The sequence below is a fragment of the Pezoporus flaviventris genome, unplaced genomic scaffold, assembly GCF_033815535.1.
Source record: "Pezoporus flaviventris isolate CSIRO_AGI_PZ_B2104156 unplaced genomic scaffold, CSIRO_AGI_Pfla_v1 ptg000015l, whole genome shotgun sequence".
Taxonomy (NCBI): domain Eukaryota; kingdom Metazoa; phylum Chordata; class Aves; order Psittaciformes; family Psittacidae; genus Pezoporus; species Pezoporus flaviventris.
Window position 1 is genome coordinate 35,345,454 of NW_026892563.1, and position 23,109 is coordinate 35,368,562.

General features: G+C 41.4%; 1 protein-coding gene across 18 annotated transcripts in view; it reads right to left on the reverse strand.

Moving 5' to 3' along the window:
• Positions 1-23,109, reverse strand: part of ZBTB20 (zinc finger and BTB domain containing 20) — a 479,626-nt gene that overhangs the window by 185,553 nt on the left and 270,964 nt on the right. For 2 of the 18 annotated variants that reach the window (XM_061454003.1, XM_061454000.1), the window contains one exon: positions 446-562. The exons of the other annotated variants lie outside the window; for them this stretch is intronic. The gene's annotated coding sequence lies outside the window, so the exon portion shown is untranslated. The remainder of the gene's footprint in view (positions 1-445; positions 563-23,109) is intronic. 18 annotated transcript variants of the gene reach the window in all.

Sequence of the window (23,109 nt, forward strand, 5' to 3'; positions counted from 1 at the left end):
ACTCCAAGCGAAGGATTAACATTTCTCCCCCTGCCCCCCCCCCCAATCCCGCTCTCCCATGCTTCCCCCTTCCATTCCCGTCTCACCCAGCCCTCTTTCCCCATCCTCCCCCTCCGCATCTCCATCCCGGCCGCGGGTGCCGAGCCTGACCCCCACCGGCGGCTGCAGGGAGGCCGAGCCGGGCTCAGCCCCAATGCCCGGGGGGTGCGGAGCTCCGCTGCCCTTGGCTCGGCAGCCTCTGCTCCAAGCTCCATCCTCCTCTGTGCTTGTTGCTGGTTTTCGTTTTATATATTAAGGAAAAAAAAAAAAAAAAAAAAAGGGCAAAACACAACAACAAAAAGAAAAAAAAAACCAACAAAACAAAACCTCTTTATTTCCTGCTTCGCCGCAGCGGCCCCGAGAATAGAAGCCTTGACACATCAAATTCTGGGAGCTCACCACTCACCAGGGCTGTGATTCCTGGTCCAAGCGGTGACGAAGGAGAATCACCTCACAGTCTCTGGAGAGTGGCAGGGCTTGGCTGCGAAGCGCGCCCTGTGCCGATGGGCTTTTTGAGTTCTCTCTGTTCCAGGGTGAGTGCCGAGTTAGAGAATTAGGGAGGGGAGAGGTGGGAAGGAAAATCACTGGAGCCTCTTACGATCAAACTTCCACTAAGCAAGAGGAAATGTCTTATAAATAAACAACAGCAAGAGAAACAAAAAAATCCATCCCGTCCTGCCAGAGGAATGTACATTATTGTCTCTCGACGGAAAACTTTACACCACACCAGAAAAGCAAGAAAGCAGCCATGTCTCCTGAAGCTACCCACTCTTGGGGGGGGGGGGAGAGGCAGGGAGGGGAGGAAAAAGAGGAGGGCAACACAAACTTAAAAAAACCCATAATATTGGGAAGTTCATGCCATTTCCCAGTAGGCAAACAAAACTGGCCAGATTCAACAGACGTCACTAGTCCAAGGTTTCACGCAGTGCTAAATTTCCTCAGATCTGATCATCGCTCGGCCATTAGGACGCATTCAGAGAGGAAGTTCAAGGCAAGGGGAAAGAGGAGAAGGTCACAGCATTTAGATGCGTGCATACGCATCTGTATGTATGTATGTGTATATTTATTTATGCACAACATGAACATTTTATGATGACTATTTATAGGAATATTTTTACTGGTTTTAAAACCCGAGGTACATGAAATTCTCTTCTCTTGTACCTCCCCGTAATTTTTGAGCTTTATGGCCTGGAGTTCCAGGTCCTGCCTTCTCATCTCACAAGACTGCAACTGTAGTCTACTTAAAGCTAACATTATCATACTGCAGCTCACAAGTGACATGAGTTCAGTGATTTCAGTGCAGTCCCTAAGCTTTGCAAAAAAAACTATCGCCTGATTTGGCACAAGGCAAGGCAAATAGCAGCCTCTTTATGAGGAACTACAGATGGCAATTGAAAGAGTAATTCAAATAATTTATCAAGCACATTTGGAGACCTAGAATGGGGGATGGCCCGAGTCTACAAGAAACCAGGATGCTACAAGTCATTATTAGGGAGCTTATTAAACCTTCCTCGCATGTAGAGGACTGGAAGCTCACAGATTGCAGATGAGAACGAAGGTGCTTGCAGTGCTGCATTTTGGTTCATGACCAGCGAAGCAGAGTACAGCAGGTGAGGACCTACTTCAGAGAAGCTGGGCAAAAGACCCAAAAGTTCATGAAATAACTGAAAATGCCCTGCTCGTTTCAACCTGCACTTTATTTCTAGGGCACGCTTCCATTTGAGACAGAGCTGCAACACCGAATGTGCAGAGCACCCACCCCAAAACCCAGCTTCCCAAACCTAAGAAAAATTGCCTAATCTGTCAAATTCCTGAGCACTACTGTATTTGTGAGGCACAAACAAAAACATGTTTTTTAAACTAATTAGTTTTACATCTGTGTGTTCTTTGCTGGCGAAGCAATGCTGTCACAGACTCCTGTTAGCAACAATCAGTCTACCATGCAGGTGGATAAGGCAGAGACAAGCTGAAGATTGAAGTATGGTTGAAAATAAAAGCAGAGAGCCTTTAATGCAAAATTTATAGTAAATCACAGCTCCTTCAGGCTCAGATCTTTTGGGGAAGCTATTGATAAAGCATTTCTAAATCTACATTACCAAGGTGATCTTAATAAAGTAAAAGAAGGAAGCGTTTTCAAGAGAATTCTTAAGACAGTAGAAGTGACATTACTGATAGAGCACTGTGAAGAGGGGGGGAGAATCTGATTTTACCAGACTAATCGGCAGCTTGTAAATCTGCCCATCTACTCATCTGTGCTGATACCAGAGGTCCCAAGCCTGAAAGGACTCTGGGCAACGGAGAGAAGCTGTCAGCTGATCTGACCTCACCAAGAATTGCTTTGCTCACTTACGGATCAGCTCGTCGTTCACCCTTTGCTACCTGTACGCTTACTAGCATTGCCAGGAATACTTAAGGAAATTGAGGCAAATTTGAGCTCTTTCAAATGAAACCTTATTACTGAGAGGTGTCCAGAGAGCAAGAGTGGAATGGAATTTGAAAAACTTACTCCTGTCCACACTGAGAGAAACCTTCAACATTGCTAAGCAGGCAACACAATTAGCAGGGACCTTAGGTTCCAATACCTCAGCTGCCTTAGGGGATTCACACAGGTGGAAGTGAGGGACCTCTGTGTTTAATAAATCATTTGCTAAACAGTCCAGAGATCAATAGCAGGCATTAAATTAAGCAGTCTTATTATTTAGTATCATTAAGCATTAAGGATGGCTGTACAATAAAAAAAAGGAGCAGAGAACCAAATAAATTCTCTCTCAAAAAAACCCTATGAAGTTTCTGAAAATTAGACTAAACAAAAAACCCCAAACACATGAAGCAAACAGATCATGCAACTGCGATCAAAATCACAGCAAATTCCAACTGCCTGCCTGTCAGCACAGGCTATTTCCATTCCAGCTTTCAGGAGACTGAATTGTGCCATTCCTGCTTCACTACCGTGAACAGTGGCCACGGCCTCCGAACTACAAAATAGTCAGAGCCAGGAGGACAATCATTTTCCTCCGATTTTTTATTTTGACATTTCCCATTTGTGCCTTTTTTCAAAGTTTTAATTTGGTGAAGGCACTTTTCAGCCTGTCTTTGAACAGGTCACTAATAACTCGGGATGCAAGATCTCATATTTCATTTTTTTGCTGCTGCCACCACTAAATATTTCATTTACCTTGAGTACAGCAGGCCACTCTGGAAGGCTGGGGCTTTTTTTTCCTCTCTGCAATACTGTTTACAGACTAGTTTCTGCAATTCTTTATTTGCGTTAGGCTAGTTTGATCCTACCTGCTCAAGTAAAAGCAGTGGACTGCCTACAGAAATACTTTCATTGTTTATGTAGCTTGGTGAGGCAGCCCTACTGATGTTCCTTCTTCTTGGTACCAATATTCAAATAATCAGGAGTCTTGGGAGGTTATACCTCATTAAAACACATGCTATTTCTGTAATATGTATCTGTTCTGTATTCTGCAATATTCACAACGGCATTACACACACAAATCCAAACATATACATCTGTATGCACTGGCATATATATAAATAAGATTATTTAATTATATGTACCCCCTGACTTGGCTGCTAGCCCTTGAACTCGAAGACTGATGTGTCTGGCTGCAAATCCACATACGCACACACAGAAAACACACGGTTAAAGAGAATCCTTTTAAAAATGGCAGTAGGACCTAAAGGTTTCTCTGCTTGCCTTGCACCAGCCTAGAGAGGACGAGCCTCAAAAAGGCTGATGCTCTCCCCTCTCTCAGCAAAGTAAGGGGGAGGAAACCCAGTAGAGGCAGGATAGTGCTTGGAGACCTTGACTTTTCCCCCTTCCCCTCCACACTGCCCAGGCGCTATGCTTAGAGACAAGCCACGCTGCAGCCAGACCTCAGGAGCAGCTGCAGGTAAGCACAAGGAGGTTAATTCAGCTTTTTGCTCCATTAACCTCTGCTCCACCTTCATGACACCCTAGTAGAGGAAAGACGGTGAGATGGTGAGGGCAAGAGAGCCAGACACGTGCAGCAGGCCGGGTAGCTGCACTACAAGGGGGAGTCACACCGTGATAGGGGCTGCCTCTGCATCCTGGGCTTCACAGCATTTGAAGACCACGTTTCCTTCACTCCTGCCCTCATCAGCACTGAACACCTGCAAGGGAAGCTTCATGACAGTTCCCTGCAGCTTTCCCCTCTGCTCTATGCGCCTCTATATAGGAACAGATACACAGCCTTTGGCAGTGGGTGCAAACAGATGAGATAAACAGAGAGAGATGAGATAAACCTAGTGGAAAAGTCTTTTCCAGATGTAGTGTCTCTGTCTATAAATAGGTATTCTCCTAGTATCCTCCAGATGCAAGCACAGAGTCGAGATTTTGTTGTTTCGTACAAAGCAATTAAAATGTAACAACCTCTCAAAATCTTCCTTTATTAAAAAAAATAGGTCACGGACACAGAAGCAGTCAGTCATGGTTTGGAGTGGGCAAGCAAACAATTTTCAGCTGATTGTGCCCTTGTTTTTGTAACTAGCTTTTCTGCTGTGACCCGCTATACTTACCCTGTCTGCTGTGCTAACCAGCAACATGCCTTTTTAATCTGCCTTCCTGGGGTCTGCATTTGATTACAGCATTCATGTTCTATTTAGATTCTTTTGAATCATGCCCTGTGGTGCTAGCACGAAAGGTGTTATTTATAAAATGAAATTCTGTTGTATTGCAACTTGGATTCAAAGAGGACAAGTAATATTAAATACTTACTTTATTTAATAATATCTTGGATTTATTAACTCAATTTCATTACAAGATTAGAGACGCTAACCTGGAGGGGGTTATTAACTAATAAACAGGCTTCAGGCAACTTTGCCCCATATAAAATAAAATAAATAAAAATACATATATATGCATTTAAATTACTTCTATTTTGAGGGCTCAGATACGCACCTCTAGCTCGAAAGAATGGTCTTCTTGATAAACAGCATTGCAGAAAGCTCTTGGTTGGAACCTGCTAAGCTCACGGTGCCTTTAGGACAACAGGCATCCATGCACAGCAGCTATTCCAAGTGACCGACCCTACTCAGTTGGTTTCATCCCAAGTGGGATGCATTCTACCACTCAAGCTTTGACAGAACTGATGCAAGGCTGCAGCTACTTCAAACCACTGCGGGCAGCACACCAGAATCCATGAAACTCTGCCAACCCATCTGACCCTCCTTGACTTACCCAGCACCACAAGGCTCACACTTGTGAGCTATTCCACAGCTCTTACTCTCTCATCATCAGTCCTGCACATTGCAGGGCATACCATGATGCACCTCAAGCATTTGGGGAAACCCACAGGCAACATGCTACTTCTCCCTGAACAAGCTCCTAGGCTATCAAAGAACTTCTCTTTCCAGAAGGAGAGGGCATAGAAAAGTGCCTTTGTACATGGTATGATACAACTCTGTATTCTGATGCTTAGCTCTTCACAGTAACTTAGATACACAAAAAACTGGGGTGCATCTTCTATTCAGTCGGACACCACCCAACTAGCAGCTGAACTTAACTGCAGTCTCTTTACCTAATGAGCTGAAGCACATTTGTTAGCATCCCAACCTAGGGATTCGGTCCAAATTCACAGAAGGTTCAAAGCTTCCTAAGAGTACAAGAATACTGGAGATGCAATTTTTTGTCCATTCCCTAAATAAAGCTAATAAATGCTAATACACTTAAATCCCTCTTCTCTGAAACACTCTATGACAAGACATAACTTATGTGACTTTGAACCTGTCAGGTCCACAATAAAGCCTGACATGGGAAAATAGCACAGTATCAATGTCATAGATACTACAGGCTGGGAATTCCCACTTGGAGGTGCATGGCTGCTAAAAGCTTTCACCCCACATCTGTTGCACAGTTAGCTGTGAGTCACCTGCAGTCAGCTTCATTAGACCCGAGGTGTCACTCAAATAAGACAAGCTATTGCTAGAACAAGAGAAATCAGATTTTTAAGCGTTTGATAGATTAAAAGGAAAGTGTCACGATATGTTAAATGGATATTCAAATACTTTAGGTCTCAGTTTTCAGCTACTTACAGATCGTATGCCTTTGCTTAAAGCTGGATGGTAGGCAGAGACCAAAAATAAAGGGCGAATGATTTTTTTTCACTCATGTGGTGTTGTTCACTGCAATGACTCAGTGAATATAAAATCCAGTGCATGAAGATCATGAAAAGACAGAAATACTTAATGAGTTAAATCTGTCCAGAAGCAGATTTGAATTCAGAGTGATCTCTCAAATTGAGGAGAGAACACCTACAGCATGGTGGTGCATAGATATTCTCAAGAGAAGCTGAGGTTAAGTAACAGAACTGTATGGAGAAGAGGTTAATTTGGGTCAAAAATGAAGGGAGATTGAGAAACAGATTTATGGTGAAACTTTCAAAGGCAGAAGCAATAATTGCACCCGCAAAAGGCATGTGCATCATTGCTACAAACAAAAACACATGCTTGGACTCTCTACAGGCAATCTGGCATCTATCTCCCATTCCCTCCCTCCTCCTGACCCTGAGACCTCTCTCTCTGGAATTTTGTTCCATGAATATTCCATAATACTCTGCTCAGCTCCTATTTTCATGAAAAGTCAGCATTAGCTAATACGTGGAAGTTCACAGCATTACTGTCAATCAGTGGTTGGTTTCCATGAGAATGGAGACAGATCTCAACTGAGAAAAACAGTGAGGTTCAGGCACAAGTGATATTCAGTCTACATATGTTATGTATATACACCACTCTGAAACTACTGAACCAACTTGTTTGGCATTTGATTTATTACCAGATTCTCAAGGGTATCTACGAAATAAGCTAAGTTTAAACAACATTCATTTGGGTCATTTTGTAGTGAGGCAGAAACAAAATGTATTACTGGATGTCTTAGGAATACTGTTATTTATTATTATTCTCTCTTTCCTCACTTCTGTCTATATGCTTAAAATCACCATTAAAAAAGAAAAAAAAAGGACTGAGGCTTTTTTCTAGTTTGTCTTATGTTTGTTTGCTTATTTGTTTTTATTTCATTCTCTCCCAGGTCTCAAAGTATAACAATTTCTACCCTAAAATAATTAGTGAGAGAAAATTTTAACTGATACTGTGAAACTATCTCTGTATTACTAGTAAGAGAATGCTACTATTCCTTAACTAATGCAGTCTGTTTACAATGAACAGGCTAGGAGAGCGTAGTCCATAATGCAAGGGCACAGGGTATGCATGGGCTAGAACTTCACAAAGGCACCTTTATCTTCTACTGTATTTACCCACTCAAAGTTGCTTGCATATACTCCTCTAGAACTAAACGAAGTAAACAGTGCAAGAAAACAACCAAGTCAGTTAGCCCCTTATTTCCTTTTTTTAGGGACTCTCAAACCCAGAAATGCTGTAAAATGTAAATTCTAAATTTCAAATGTCTTTAAAATTCAATAAAATTGGGTCAACAGCTTTAAAGGGAAGTGCTATGAAAATAAGGTAGCTTTGCAACTTTAATTGAAAGAAGGATTCCATTTTATACTATACCCCAAATTTAAGACTATTCAGATAAAGAGCTGTTGGGTTTACTTTTGATTAAATTAATTGATAATGAGCTTGCAGGTGGTGGGAGAGAAACACCAGCATACCCAAAACTAGACAGACACAGTTAAAAAGCCCAATTCTATACAACTGTTTCAGTGTGAGTGATCTCAAGAACAAACTAGTTCTGCAGGGACGGACAATCTGAACATGGAAACACAGGAAGAGACCTCACTGATGGAACATCACTGGGTGAAGCCTTCACAAGCTAGAAATCACTTGGTCTCTCAGAGACCCCAAGACATAAAAAGGATAAATGAAATGCCATTTGTATGCATTCTTCCATGTCTCTGCTTTCTTTCCACTCTTATCAAAGAATCAGCCTGAATGTATCTGCCTAATGAAAAATGTCCTTTCTTTTCCTCAATGAAAGCTTAAAAAGTTTCTGTGACAGACCTGTTTCTAAGGTAAACCAGAATCACACTACAGCCACACAGCAGGATAACTTTCTCTGTCTTGGTGAGATGCTCTCTTTTTGCCCATGTGAGGTCAGCTCTCACTCATAGCCCTGTAAAAGAATTTAAGAGCTCTTCAATTAACCAATATTACTAACACAAAATTGACACTTGGTGTCCATATGGAGATGATCAGGTGCACACAGCAGGAAGCTGAAGGACCTGGTTCCAGGTTCCTGGTTCCTGCAGTTGTAATCCTGTTCTGCAGCATCCAGTGGAACCACAAGTTAAAATTTTTGTTTTAATGTGTTTCCATCCAGCACTCTATGGAAGGATCAAGGCCCATTACAACCACACTACATGGCAGAACAAAGCCAGTCTTACCCAGGGGCAAAGGCTTTATCCTCTCTCTCAGTTTCCCCAGGTGTCAGGCCTGAAGAGTCATTCTTTTGCACTGAATAGGGATGCCTTGGGAATTATCTACTTAACATCCAGATAAAAAAAGGCTCAGAATGGCAAAGTACTGTGGGGCTGAGAGTAGGCTTGCTGCAGTAACATGGCTGTTGCCAGTAGGCAGCAGGCAGCACAGACCTCATGAAAGATCACTCATGTTGATTTTAAGTTAGGTTCATTTTTGTGCCTGTTCTGTAGGCCCCTAGAGATTAAATACAGCTGAGTGCTATTATACAGTTAGCTCCAGCGAATGAAAAATACACTCTTTTAGCAGGTTTATTCCTTTATCAATTACTACTTTAAGAGACTTGTACTGTATTATTTTATATTGGCCAATTGTAAAAATAATTTATTCCCTGAAGAGTTTTATTCCTTTAACATTTCAAATTTTTGTTCAGTGTTTACCATGTGACCATTTCTGACAGATGCTGAAAGGAATGCTTTATTAAAGGACCTAATACAGCTCCTTTTCCCAGGTTTATTTTGACCATGTTTGAAATAAAAGACCTGGATAAGTTTTCTAGTACTGCAGACAGCCTACGAAGATTCTTCTGCTTGCGTTAGTGCATTTTCACTATGGGAAAAAAGAGATCCTGTCCAGATTTCTGGTAAAGCACCACACCTCTGTTCTTCTATGTCCTCTATGTCTTCTTTTCTTAACTTTCCTCCTACTGAGGGTTCTATAAAATAAAGCATTAATTCCTTCCAGACTACAAACCCAGTAGAAGAGCCGTTGAAAGAAAACCTGTCAAGCAAGCATAGAGCCACTACACAGCTAGCAGGAAAGCATGCTCAAACACTATTCAATGACTGACATTATCAGGTAGTTCTGTGACTTAGTTCTCTGTAGCTTAGCTCTTAGTTCTCTCTATGTAGCTCAAACCACAATGAAAATAGCTGTCATAATGAGGAAGACGTCCAGTTGGATTTAAAAGGGCAAATTTATTTTGCATTTGAGAACATATGTAGGAACCCAGATCATGTTCCGCAGAGATGTCACAGAACAGGGTGACACCATTATGCATGCCTCAGCTTTGGTCATGCACAGTCCATGATCAAGTAAGGATGATGTTCAAACTTAAACAGGGGAAGTTTAGATTGGATATAAGGAAGAAGTTCTTTACTGTGAGGGTGGTGAGGCACTGGAACAGGCTGCCCAAGGAAGTTGTGAATGCTCCATCCCTGGCAGTGTTCAAGGCCAGGTTGGACAGAGCCTTGAGTGACATGGTTTAGTGTGAGGTGGCCCTGCTCATGGCAGGGGGGTTGGAACTGGATGATCTTAAGGTCCTCTCCAACCTGAACTACTCTATGATTCTACGGTCACCTAAGGATGAATAGGAGAAAGAACAGGGCATGCAGGAGAGCAGAGCTGGCATTTGAGCACTGCTGAAAGAGAAGTAGGCTTTTGTGGAGTGTTGCACAGACTCAAAACCTTTGCTGCTCAACAGAAGATGTTGATTTCACTGCCAATTCATTAATTCAGATCAGACGATGAAGGGTATCCTGAGGTTCACAAACCCTGTTAATGACGTGGGGCGCAGCACAGACTAACCCTGGAGCTGTTAAAATGAAAACACGCCATATTCGAGGTTTTGTACAACTTCAGCACAAACCCGGGAGGCCTTAAAGTCTCATTTGAGTTGTGCTTTGGGGGGCTAAACTCAAGCAAACTTTGGGAGAAAAGACTGGCAAAGCTCATAGCCATCAGCTTTCATCAGCAGTTGTCAAAGTAGCTTACAAAGGGATTTCCTATTTTATGAGAGCAAAACTAGTACAATGAGGGTATGGCTTGTTCAAGATCATTTAGCATACCAGCAGCAGAGCCGGGACAGAACTCAGATTACTTGTGGTCTAGGCCACCATACTTCCCACTAGACACAAAGTTTGAAGAAAATGGATGCTGCAAATTAGCAGCGAAGTTTTGTACAACTCTGATCAGCAGCCACAGACACCCCAGTCCCCCCAGACACCTCCTGCTGCTCAGTCACCTAAGTTTATTCACTAGGTCTGGATGAAAAGAAGTCCTTTACTAACTGGAATGACTTGTGTCAATCTTTAGCCCTTTAAAACGCTGACTAATTTTAGACTTGCTGTGGTTAAATACATTTGTAAACTATTAAAAACAGTCTCCTGGTACATGGAAAACATATGGTTTCAACGTTATTTCTTCATGAAGGCCTGTTTCTTCAAAGTTTCCTTTAGTTATACACTAAGCTTGTTTGCTATTCAGAATACTTATTTTTATAACTATTTCTCCTCCTTTCCACAGCTATTTACTTAAATGATATATGCATAAGTGTATATCTATATTAAAAACACATATGTTTAATGACTGAAAATGTAACTATACGGTGCTAGTCAGAAAAGCATAAAAACTGCATGTCCTCAGGAACACACGCCCTCTCACAGCTGGTGCACTGTAAGTTTGCTCAGTTTGCTCATCTGCAGTCTTAATTTCTTATGCATTTGGTTAATACATTAAAAAGCATGGAACAAGACAGCCTGCCCAGTCTGAGACCTACGTATACGTTCAGAAAGAATCCCTGCATTTCATTGAGCCAGCAGCCTACTAATGAAGAATATCCACTGTTTCCCCACTAGCCCTAATATACTAAGCTATAGCTGCCCTGTTTTAACCATTTTTTCCTGGGACTGTTCTCTGTGTCAGGCTATAATCTCCTTTTTTTGGCTAGCTCTACAGCCACTTGAAGGAAACTGTGTTTATCTTGGGTATCTTGCTTGAAGGAAGCTGTGTTTATCTCGGATATCTTGCTTGGCAATGCAGACTGCTCTTGGGTAAGCAGTTAATCTTAACCTCATTTTGCACTTGATGGTTGGAAGGGAGACATACAGCAGGCAAGACTAGGCTAGTGTTAACTGGGAAAACAGTCATCCCTGACCAATGTTTGGAGCAGGGCGCAAAACCAGGAACTACACAAATTCCATCATCCTTTGGAGAAAAATTAAGCATGAGGAAATTTTCACCAGGTGAGTGAGCTACAATAAGCATCACTTGCTCAGTTCTGAAGAACAACAGGCCTGGCCTAACACCAGGCCTGAATACATGAGAAGTGGAGAAGGAGAGCATTGCTTATACCAGGAAGAAAGGTTGCTTTAAAGAAATCAAGAACCATATCTCTAGGAAACATGCTAGACCAAGGAAATTAAATTATATTTAAATTAAATTAAAGTTAAATTATGAAAACAGCTGAGAGAAGTGACAGGAGAAACCAGAAACAGAATAGGAAAACATAGTGACAAAAACGCAGGCTATAAGTTGGGTTCCATAGTGCATTGCTGGATGAGGAAAAGCAAAAGCCAAACAGGACCGTAAATTCATGTCAGATATTAGCTGCATTGCTTAATGAACTATTACAACATGCTCAAATACTATGACTGCAGAATGATAATCTATAAAATAGAATTGAGTATTTTCATTTTGAGGCATGGTGGGTTTCTTTGCATTTTACTCTTCTTCAGGTTGAAATTCTTTCAGTGTCAATTTATGTCACCAAGACTGGACCTAACCGGTGCTTAGGCATCTTGTTTGCACAAAGGAATCTAAAATATTGCTCATGCCAGTCTGGATACAACTACAGAGGTCAGAAGGAAATAGTGGTCCACCAAATCAAAATGAATCAATATACGGGTCAAACAGTCTGCCCAAGTAGCATGGTTTTACCTCCAAAGTAATGTAAGCCATAGAATTTCACTTGGTTATGTCTGCATTCAATCCATAAGGTGAGAGACTTCTTTGAATTGTGAGAACAGAAGGAAAACTATAGGTAAGAAGAGAGAGCAAGGAAATGAGAGCTTGACCTGGCATGGGAGAATGACTTACAGTTAAGAAGATGCAATGAAGGGAGAGAAACACTTAAGAGAGTAAGGGGCTGTACACGGAGTGGTGGTACTTGCAAGAGACCTGATAAATCTGTAATGTAAATACAAAGAAGACAGCACTAAGACAGCAAAAGGATAAAAAAAGATAAAGACAATTTCCTTTCATACCCAAAATTGACCAGGGATGTAGTAACTGTAATACATACTTGTTAGGTGAGCACACCTGAACTATCATGCGTGAATTCTGACCTCCTGCTTGACGTAAAATTAAGTTTCAAAAAGAGAGAAAGCAAAAATTAACTTGGCCTCCAGATGGGATGCTGAAAGAAGTACTGCTTTCTTTATTTGTCCATGCAGATATTTGTCACTCCTGCTGGAACCGTATGAAGGACAATTACTTCAAGTGTAATGAAATGAGTGCCCTAATGTGAACACTTTCAAACACGAGATCCATCACGCCTTGACAAACTGTAATGCCAGAACCCTTCGCCATTGCTGCTCTGTCCGGAAACTGCCCTCAAATATTCGACACATTCCTGGAATTAACAAATAAGTGCTGATTTGGCCTGGCTGGTTGCTGCCTGGTATCCCTGGCTGGCACCGCCTTACAATGGGTGGCATTGTTATGCTGCAGCAATTCTCTTGCTTTTCTTCTTGTATTTCCCAGTGGCAGCAAGAGGAAGACTGATTCATTTCAACTAATGTGATCCTTAAATCGAAGATATGACTCATTTTAAGGAAGCTTTTGTTGGATGCTTTGTCTATCAGACCATGCATACTTTAGATTATTTGGCTTCAATAGATGATATAATCAGGCAGGCACAACCATTTTGGCTGAACTCAGGTAAGCATTTTTGTATTGAAAAGCTGGACATGAACAAACAGTTATAGTGCACCCTCATCTAAAGTCTATGACCAAGCCTTTCTGTGCTATCTGGGAAGAGCTGCACAGTACAGCATGTTAACTTCTTTGAAAATGATAAAAAGCAAGTAAAAAGGACAAAAAAATCGTTGTCGATCCCAAGTCAGTGAAGCTGCAATGCTCAGAATTTGCTTTATGCAATATACATAAATGCCAGGTCACAACGCAAAAACTGGAGCTTGTAACACATCACTAAACTTGGAGCTGCTTGCTGGACTAAACAGAATAATGTATTTCAAACATCTCTTTAATTAGTAAAACTAAATGCAATATGACTTTGCTTTTTAAAACTCACAGAGACAGCTAAGTTTCAGGTAAAGTTCACCAGGATGCCTATGGAAAACACCAGTCCAGGATCATACTGTTTGCTTTCCTATCCATGCATTTCCACAACTAGCTTTTCCAAAATCCTTCCAAGTGTTCCTTAGTCAAGGCTCACAATGGCTCTTCGAGATGGGAAAACAGTGGCAAAAAAAGTGATGTGCTCTACTCAAGGCCACAAAAGGAAAACATTGTCAGAGACAGCACTATTAGAAACCAGGATTAGCAGAACTCTTTCTTGCATCTGAAACATGTTTTCATTATCATGGAAGTGACTGCTCAGATCATCCACATTTCTTTCAGACAAATACAGTCCTAATCCTATTATTCAAAAGTCTCCGGAAAGAACAAATTTTGCAAGGCAGGTACGTAACACGCACAGTCCTTTTACAGAGAGGAAAGAAGGACTATGATGGATGTTCAAATTGCCTTCAAACTTTAACTCCCAGCTCATTTGAAGTGAAGCTGCTAAATGCAGTGTTTCCCTTTGGTGCATGTAGGGATACCTGTATACTTTCATGCATTTATTCATAAACTTTACATCTACATATATTCGAGCATGCACACACATTATAAAGTGACTAACATAAAACTACTTGGCATGGTAGCAGCACTGCATACTTGAGACTTGTTCCATGAGCAGGCTCAACTCTTTCCCTGTTACAAAGAACAACTGGAAAGCATGAAAGTAGTCCTCCTGCCATCTGGGCAGGAAGACTAGCAATTACGTCTTAACAGTCCCATATAGCAGTCCAGCCCCAGAAACCCATACAGGGTTGGACTGAACTATCCTTTTCCATCTCCTGGCTAGACAGTTTAAGTTGGCCCTATGATGTACAATGAAGAGATGTGTATGTGGGTATCTGTACACACATAAAGTTTCCTGAATAACATGAGGGTATATGAGGCAGATGTTCCATTTAGCCCAGTCCTTCTTCTCCAATGGAGACCAAGAGTATGCATCTTGAAGGAAACATATACAACCAAAGCAAGCCTCTTATCCTTGTCACACCTTCAGATTTCCAAGGTTAAACAGGAAGGATTTTTATCCTTAGCTGTGACTTTGACCCTGTCAGCTCACAAAGTAGCAATGGGTCAGACTCAAATGCTGGATTCCAGCATTTCAAAGTTTGGAGGAAGTTTAAATCCCAGCTCACACTAAACTTGACAGACTTTTCCTGCACGCGCATGCTTTTGTTTCGCTGCAGGGGATGTGTGCATTGGGGGAATTCCTCTAATACTTTTCTGCTGTAAACTGGTATTCTTTTCTTCCTTTCCATCTGATGGCACTCCCAATTTGCAGATGGGACTAATAACACATTTGGGATCCCATCCTCTATACCCACAAATGGGATTTATGTATTGATCCCACTTAATATTAGCAGAGGTACTGTGAAGAAATCTGCACTGAGAATATGACCCTAACTTTAAAAAAGAAATCAAAGCTCAGACATCTGGGACCCCTCTCACAGAGACAAACAGAGAAATGGAATGTAGCACAGCTTATTTCCCCAACAACAGAACATCTAACCTGATAAGCTCATTACAAATGACATTTTCATTTGACTCATTACAACCACATTTTCTAGGTGGTTTTGCTTTCGCTTATCATTTGTTTGGATATTCAAAAACCAAAACTGGAATAACTGACACATACTCATAGAAGGGAAAGCAATCCAATTCCATTCATTGTTTTAAATACAACAGAAAGTGATGCTGTTCCCACTGGCAGAAATGGATTGGGATGCTACCCTTCAGTCAGTCCAATGTCCGCTGCACTTGGAAGAAGGGTACAGAGAGCACCCCTAAGCATACTTTCCTCTTTCTCATTCTACCTGGAGAAGCGGAAAGAGTCTAGGCACAAGTTACTCCCACTGCCTCTAAAGGCACTGCAGCGAACTGTCTGCCTATGGGGAAACTTCAGAAAGAGCATTTAAGAGATTCCTGCAAGAAGTAAACAGTTCTTCAGAGAACAGATGGGAGGAGAAAAGACCATTTTTCCATACCCTGCACCTGCTCCAGCCTCATATAACTAGATGATTATAGCATTCCTGTCTTAAATCATTCTCAAAAGGGGACAAAGTTTAAACTTCACAAACCTCAAACCCTAATTTAACCAAATAAAATACCACTCAACCATGTCAAATGCTTTTTTATGAATTCTTAAATAAAGGCGGTAAGTTCTTCTCGAGTGAGGTATCGTATTTATTTTGACTTCAGACCTAACTCAAATCCTGCAACTCTTCATGAATAAGAAAGGGGAGAAAAAAGTATTTAGAGTGCGCTTGCCAAATCCAAACTGGGTAAATACAATTTTCTCACTGCAGTCCATTCCGCAGTTTCAACAGTGCAAGTTTTCCCCCTCTCTCCTTTAGGTTAGTGAATGATGTTCTTGTTTCTCACTCCAAAAGTGGTCCTGGGTTGTTTTTTTTTTAAAGTAGATGATGGGATATCTCTGCAGTTTCTTTAAAAATTTAAGACCCTGATTATGAAAATATGCACTCATAGACTCAGCTTACATCTGCTTAGCTATTCCCCTGTCCTACAGGACTAGTCACACAAATAGTAAGTGGTGATAAGCATTCACAAGAGCAAGACCTAAGTTTATTAGTTCTGTTAGACATTTTTCAGGTATAGAAACCTACCAAAATTCAAAATACCATTAATAGTGTTTATATTACTGACACTGCTCTGAAAACGTAACAGATATTTAACACAGAATGTATAAACATCTAACATATAAAAGGCACATGTAATGTAAACATTGCAGTATTTTAAAATGCAGTTCCCAGTGGAACCAGGACATCCCAAAGTCAGTGACACTCCTGGATTCCAGAAGAAACATACCTCCTTTCTAAGCCATTATATATTGCAAATTGTAGTATCCCTCACATAATTTCTATAAGTCTTATCAGTAGCTTTCCCTGTTGTTACTACTTTTGACATCAAAAAAGCACTACTGATCAGAAAAATTAAGTTTGTTTTACGTCTTTTAAACAACAGCATAGACTACCTTCAGTAATACTCAGCTCAGAAGCACCCGCGTATACAGCCCAGACTAGGGCATACAGATGTTACTGAAAGCATTCCCACTTAGCTACCTGGCCTTTGCTGCGGGCTTATTGGGAAAGATCCCAGAGCTGTAAAAATTGCACTGAAGCCAATGGAAGTTCTGGGTGTGCCATGAAATGAGAAAGGAATAGGCCCACATGGGCTTGTGCAAATTAGAAATATTCTAAACAGACTGAAAGTCTCCCGCTGACACCTTAATTTGGATTTTTAAACCAGAAATTCCTTCCTCTGCTTTTCATATAATATCATCTTCATTTTGTCCTGCCTTAAACTCAGAAATCTGGTCACATACATGGTCAGGAACAGGAACATAAAAATCCAGCACTGAATCCTAAAGCACTATTGACTTTTTTCTTGGACAACATCAACAGAAGACTATCTGCTAAAAAAGAAATTCAGAATTTACCTAACTCAAATAATGGATTGACATGGTCATGGTCCACTTGACCATGACGACACAGTCCTGTGACATTGTGCCCAAAGCAGGACAACTGACACAAACCAGGACTTTTTCCATGATCTGCCAAATGTCCTTTGACCTCTTTTTAGGGATTTCCTTAGGCCTTTTGCTGGAATTCAGAACAGTTTTGAGGTCCGTTGTCAAAAATAGACACCTCACAGTGCTTCACTTTTAAATCCCAGAAACACACCTGTGTACCTGAACTGTTCTCCTCACTCTGCCAAATGCTTTGTCCTCTAAAATGATATAAAGGACTCATTTGTCAGCTTTGGCACTGCATTTTACTGCTGAAAGTACGTATTTCTAAAAATCCATAAAACCCAGCAAGTTTAACCTCAAACCAGGGGTCTATTACTTAATTGAAGAAAAGGTGTATTTCCCAGAAATATCTGTATGTCCCAACAAGCTCTTGAAGTAGGAATTCTCCTCAAAGATTACACAATAAGAATGCCACAACATTTTGTTGATGTGTACATTGCACTTTTCATTAGACAGAATCAGAACAGGCTGAAAAACATTTGTGTGGCTAGTTTATACCTATTAACAGACCAACAAAACCAAACGCCTGAGCAACAGCCAACCATGCTTACAACAATTAATTCATGCTAGGTATACAGCCAGCTGTTACGGGATGCATGGATTAATATATATACACAATATATACAGATGGCTTAGTGTCCAGCCCATGATGGAGTATGCACAAAGTGGTACTAGTGTTTATGCACAGGAAATAAAAAAAACACATTTAGATTGGTATAGTTTTTCATAAACTTCATAATGTCAAACACCCTCTTTGCTAAGTGACAAGAAGACCTGCCACCAAGGAAAGCTTGTTGAATGGCACGTATCTCATGTCACCCAAAGTGCAGTTCTGAAGATTATAGTGATGTGTAATCTGCAAACGGAAAGGGCCTGAAGTAAACAGAAAATTTCTACATACAGTCTTATTTCTCTGTATAGGAGAGTGAAAATCTATCAGGTTACGGAAAAGAGTTTCTGGAAACAAAGTGTCTCTAAACTGTGAAGCAAATTCTCTAGAATAAGATAACTGAGTTTTCACTATTTGTCTATTGGTGCTTTCCTGTACACAGTTAAAAGCAAGTCTACCAGGACGCAGAAGTTATACTACCTGCTGAAAAAACCCATACACCACATAAATCATACCACCATTTAGGTTGGAAGAGCCCCTTAAGATCAGGAAGTCCAACCTCTAACGTAACACTACCAAGTCCACCACTAAACCATGTCCCTAAATGCCACATCTACACATCCCTTAAATGCCTCCAGGCACGGTGACTCCACCACTTCCCTGGGGAGCCTGGTCCAATGTTTCACAACCCATTCAGCAAAGACATTTTTTCTATTATCTAATGTAAACCTCCCCTGGTACAAGTTGAGGCCATTTCCTCTCATCCAACCACTTGTTACTATGGAAAAGAGACCAACATCCACCTCCCTACAACCACCATTCAGGTAGTTGTAAGAGTGATAACATCCCTCCTGAGCCTCCTTTTCTCCAGGCTAAACAACCCCAGTTCTTTCAGCTGTTCCTCATGAGACTTGGGCTCTAGACCCTTCATTAGCTTCATTGTTCTCCTTGGATGTGCTCCAGCACCAAAATGTCTCTCTTGTAGTGAGGAGCCCAGAACTGAACACAGCAGCCTCACCAGCACTGAGTACAGTGGGACAATCACTGCCCTGGCCCCGCTGGCCACACTATTGCTGGTACAGGCCAGGATGTTGTTGGCCTTCTTGGGTACCTGGGCACAAGCTGGCTCATGCTCAGTCAGCTGCTGACCAACACCCCCAGGTCTTTTTCCGCCGGCAGCTTTCCAGCCTCCTCCTTTACACAAGCAGAAATAGTCTTGGAGAGCTGTCACAAGTACTGCCTTACTTCAGACTTTATCAAGTAGCAAAAAATATAATAAGGACCTTGTGAATGTTCCTGAGCACATAAAAAGCAGCAGCAACTGAACCCCAGCTCCCCTGATCCCCGGTACTGTGTTTTCATCCAGTAAAACATTTGAGGTTTCATGCCTAGTCTGGAAATAACACAGCAACTTCTGGATAAATACAGGATCTGTATGATGATGCTGGTGGATGTTGATCTTGGGGAAGTGACTAATACTGATTTGCAGATCCTTAATGTCTGGAGCAAAACAGTCAGGAGTTTCCTTCTGTACATTGCCCCATTAGTGCCCGATGCCAGGAGTGCTCATGGCATCTATCAGCTTCAGGAGAAAAACTCAAACAACAGCCGGAAGCCCACAGAGCACAGAACAAAACCTGTGTCTTGGAAATAAAGGCCTCGCCAAACCTGGAAAGTATTACAGCATCTTGCTCTCCTCGGTAGGAAGCCCTTCACCTCCATTTTAAGCATAGATACAGCAAACAAAGGTCTATTCTGTCTCCAGTGACACGGCAGCATGAGACGGTTCAAGTGTTTGCTTGTCTCTCCTCTGAGTAGGTGCCGCAGATTAGACATGCCAAGGGGAGAAGAGTGGCTGAGAGCTTCAGACTCGTTTCGGGGGTGACCCACAGAAGATACGAGTTTGCTTATGCACCGCGTCACCCCCTTGGTCTGATGAAAGCCTCTGCACCTCCCCTCCCTCCCCTCTCCTTTAATCTCTGCATGCTGCTATGCGGAAGGTGCCAACTTGAGAACAGACAGTTCTGAAAAGAAGGCAATTAAAAAAAAAAAAGCACAGTACTTTAGAAATTTAAACAAGCCCTGTGATCAAAATAATTCATAAAGGGAAGGATTTTATGAAGTCATTTCATGAGCACACAATGCTTTTTTTTTTTGCTTTGTTTTTTAAATAAATCCGTCAGTACACATGCCAAAGCAACACATCTGAATACAATATCAGCAGACACACCCTGAATCCCCACGCCTGTGCTCTCCCAAGTTACAGCAAAAGCTAAAAGCTGGGCTTTTTGCCTACATTTTAACAATTATCTATTTATTTCTTCTCGTTCGGGTGCGTTCGTTAAAACCTCTCTTCCTCTCTCCCTCTTTCTCTCTCCTCCAAGTGCTTCTTTCCCTCTCCCTTCACAAAAAAACCCAGTATCTGAAAAATCAGATTTTTCTTTTACTAATGGTAAGCGTGCCTGTTTTTAAAAAAAATAAATACATAAAGAGATCTAACTTATAACAAATCCCTCTGGCACAAGGAAGCCTGTTCTAATCTCTCTTTATTGGGCTTGAGTGATAGTTTTGCTCAAGGAGTATTGACAGGGCCGTCCTGTTTCTCAGGCTTTCATTTTCCCCGAGTTGGAAAAAGGATACAGTGCATTTTCACATTCTCCAAGTCTGCAGTTGTTTTTATATAAGAAGCAATTTGCTTGGGTCACATCAGGTCAAATGGGAAGCCTGCCCAGCTCTTGGTTTTAAAGGAAAAACATACAGAAAGACACAAAAACACAGCAGTTTCCTTCATTAAATTCCACTCTACCTGCCATGGGCTTGCAGCCACAATGGAATTTCCCACCCTGGCTGACCATAGCTAAACTTTTATTTTTAGTTTTTTCTTTTTTCTTTTTTTCTTTCTTTTTTCCTCCCCCCTTCAAATAAAAAGTCTTATTAGCTTTCTTTCAAGGGAACTTTGAGGTAAGGGTTATTTAGAGTCGATGCGATTGTCCATTTTTAAAAGTTAATAAATTGAATAAAGGCCTACACAGGAGTGGGGCCAAATGCCGAAGCCCTTACTGAAGCCGAGATTCTGATCTCTGTTACAATGCTGTAAGTCAAAAGCAACTCTTCTGAAGCAGCTGGAGTTGTGCCTGGGTAAAAGATCAGGATCTTGCCTCAGTTTTTAACTCATTTCTCACTTTCTCAGCTGACTTCAGTGCAAGTTTGCTTGAGTTAAGACTGCCTGCGAAGCACAGCATGAAGCCTGTCTCTGCAATGTTTTAGGTGTTCTGCTGAGCTCTTCCAAACTCACAGTGGCTTCAACACTTGAAAAGGATGGCACCCAAATAACTGCCTTTCTTATTACTTAGTCATTGCAAAGTTTACCAGCACTTGGAAAGCTTACTCCCAAGGAAAAAGAAAGCAGCCACAATCCTCCCCCTGCCTCCCAAACAATCACTGAAACCCGAGGTGAAATTGTACCCTGAACTGCAAGAAGAAGATGCTGAGGGAGTGACTCAGTGTGTACGTTTTTAAGAACAATAGATCACGAAGATGCTTCATTGATTTCCTAAGCCCTAAGGAGAACCATAGCTACTTACTTTGACTATGATTTCATTGTACATACAGCCAAGGGGGGGAAACAACAACAAAAAAGGGATACATGGTGACTCAGAGGTGAGACTGTTTCTTTTAACATGCTAAAAAGGCGTTTAATTCAAATTCGGATCCACCTATCAAAGCATCTGTACCTGGCCTCCCTCTGCTGAATGCCCAGCTATTCCCACTGCTTTGCTACTAGTTTGCATTTAACTGCGAATGCTGTAATTAAGTTTGCAGAACAGTTTCCATTCAGGCTGTTTGCCCATAAACTTTCTGCAGAGTTAGTTCTCCTTCGGGCTGAAAGACTGGACTCAAATGAAGGATGCAAAGTATAAGGCAAACTGGGGGCAGGTGGAAATAGTCTAGTGCAGGATCTGCTCAGCCCTGAATCAAAAGTGGGTGGGTGGCCCCCTCCCTTTCCCACTATTTCCTCTACCCTCAAAGCTGTTCATTTTTTTTTTTTTTTTTTTTAGAATAAATGAAAAAAAGGGGGTAAAAAGGAGAAAAAAAGAAAAAGAAAAAGAAAAAAGAACAGTTGGCTCAGTGCCCCTGTATCCTCTGTTTTCCAGACACTCATGTGTGAAACAATGGCAGTTTTGCCTGAATCAGGACTGAGGACTGCTGGACTTGGCCTTTGAATGATTTTTTGGACTTAATATCGTGACTTTCATCCAGAGATCACAAAGGGCTTTGCACTGTTTATCACACCAGGCAGACCTTTGAAGCAGTTTGAGCCATATGATAGCAGAGGCACTTCTTGCCTTGCAGTCTACTTTCCCCAGCAGTCTAAGAAACAACAAAGTTTGACAAAATTTCCTCTGCTCTCTTCAGTTTCAAAGGCTGGCTAGTAGGACACTGCAAAGCTCTCTTCATTTTATTTTCCTACGGTCAAATGGTTCTTTTCTCCCTGCTCTCTCTGTTCTCTGTTTTTCTAGTTGATTCATCTATTATCCCTCTTTATATAATTAAATTTCTCTACTCAGTGTGTCATTGTGCTCAGGCCGTTTTGTGCTGTCACCTCCAACTCCTTTCCTTCAGAAACTCCACACCCCGATTCCTCTTTAAAGTTGCTTGCTGAAGCATTTGTTCTTTCAGCATTGCCATACGTTTATAAACTGGAGATTAGTTCACTTTGTCTGCCTTCCAAAGCCATTTGCTGCTTGAGACCATTTCATGAGCTTGTCTATTCATGTGGATAAACAACAAAAAAAAAGCCCCTCAACTATAATATGAATTAGGAAGAGGAAACAGCAGTTGCATGGAACAAATACCAGTGAGGATGAAATTAGTAACAGTCAGTTTTTAGTGATGCTGCCCCTTACTCTGATGCACCTTCGGACAGTAGGATTTCACAAGTTAGAACGATGGCAGACTTTTTTCAGTAGAACTGAGTGACCTACCATAACATTTTGCTTGCGATTCCAGCACTTCTATAGTGAAGAGTCCCTAGACTCACAAACCTTTGTCTAGATGATTAATCTGACCACTCTGCAGTTCCCCAGAGCAATCCATTATTTCCCACAAAGACTTTAAAACTTTCTACTAAACTCAGGATTCCGAAGTGATGTCTGGCTAACAGATGTGCTTGTTCTGGAACTTTCAGATATCTTCCCTCAAAACAAGAGTCTTTTCAACAGTCTGAATTCAAGTCAATGGCAAAATTCCTACTGATTTAGACAGATATGCTCAACTTTTGAAATAGGAAACTGGGCCTTAGTGTTAGACACTTTGAGTGTAACATCAGACTATATAATGAAATCCCAGTCTCCAGATGTATTTATCAAAT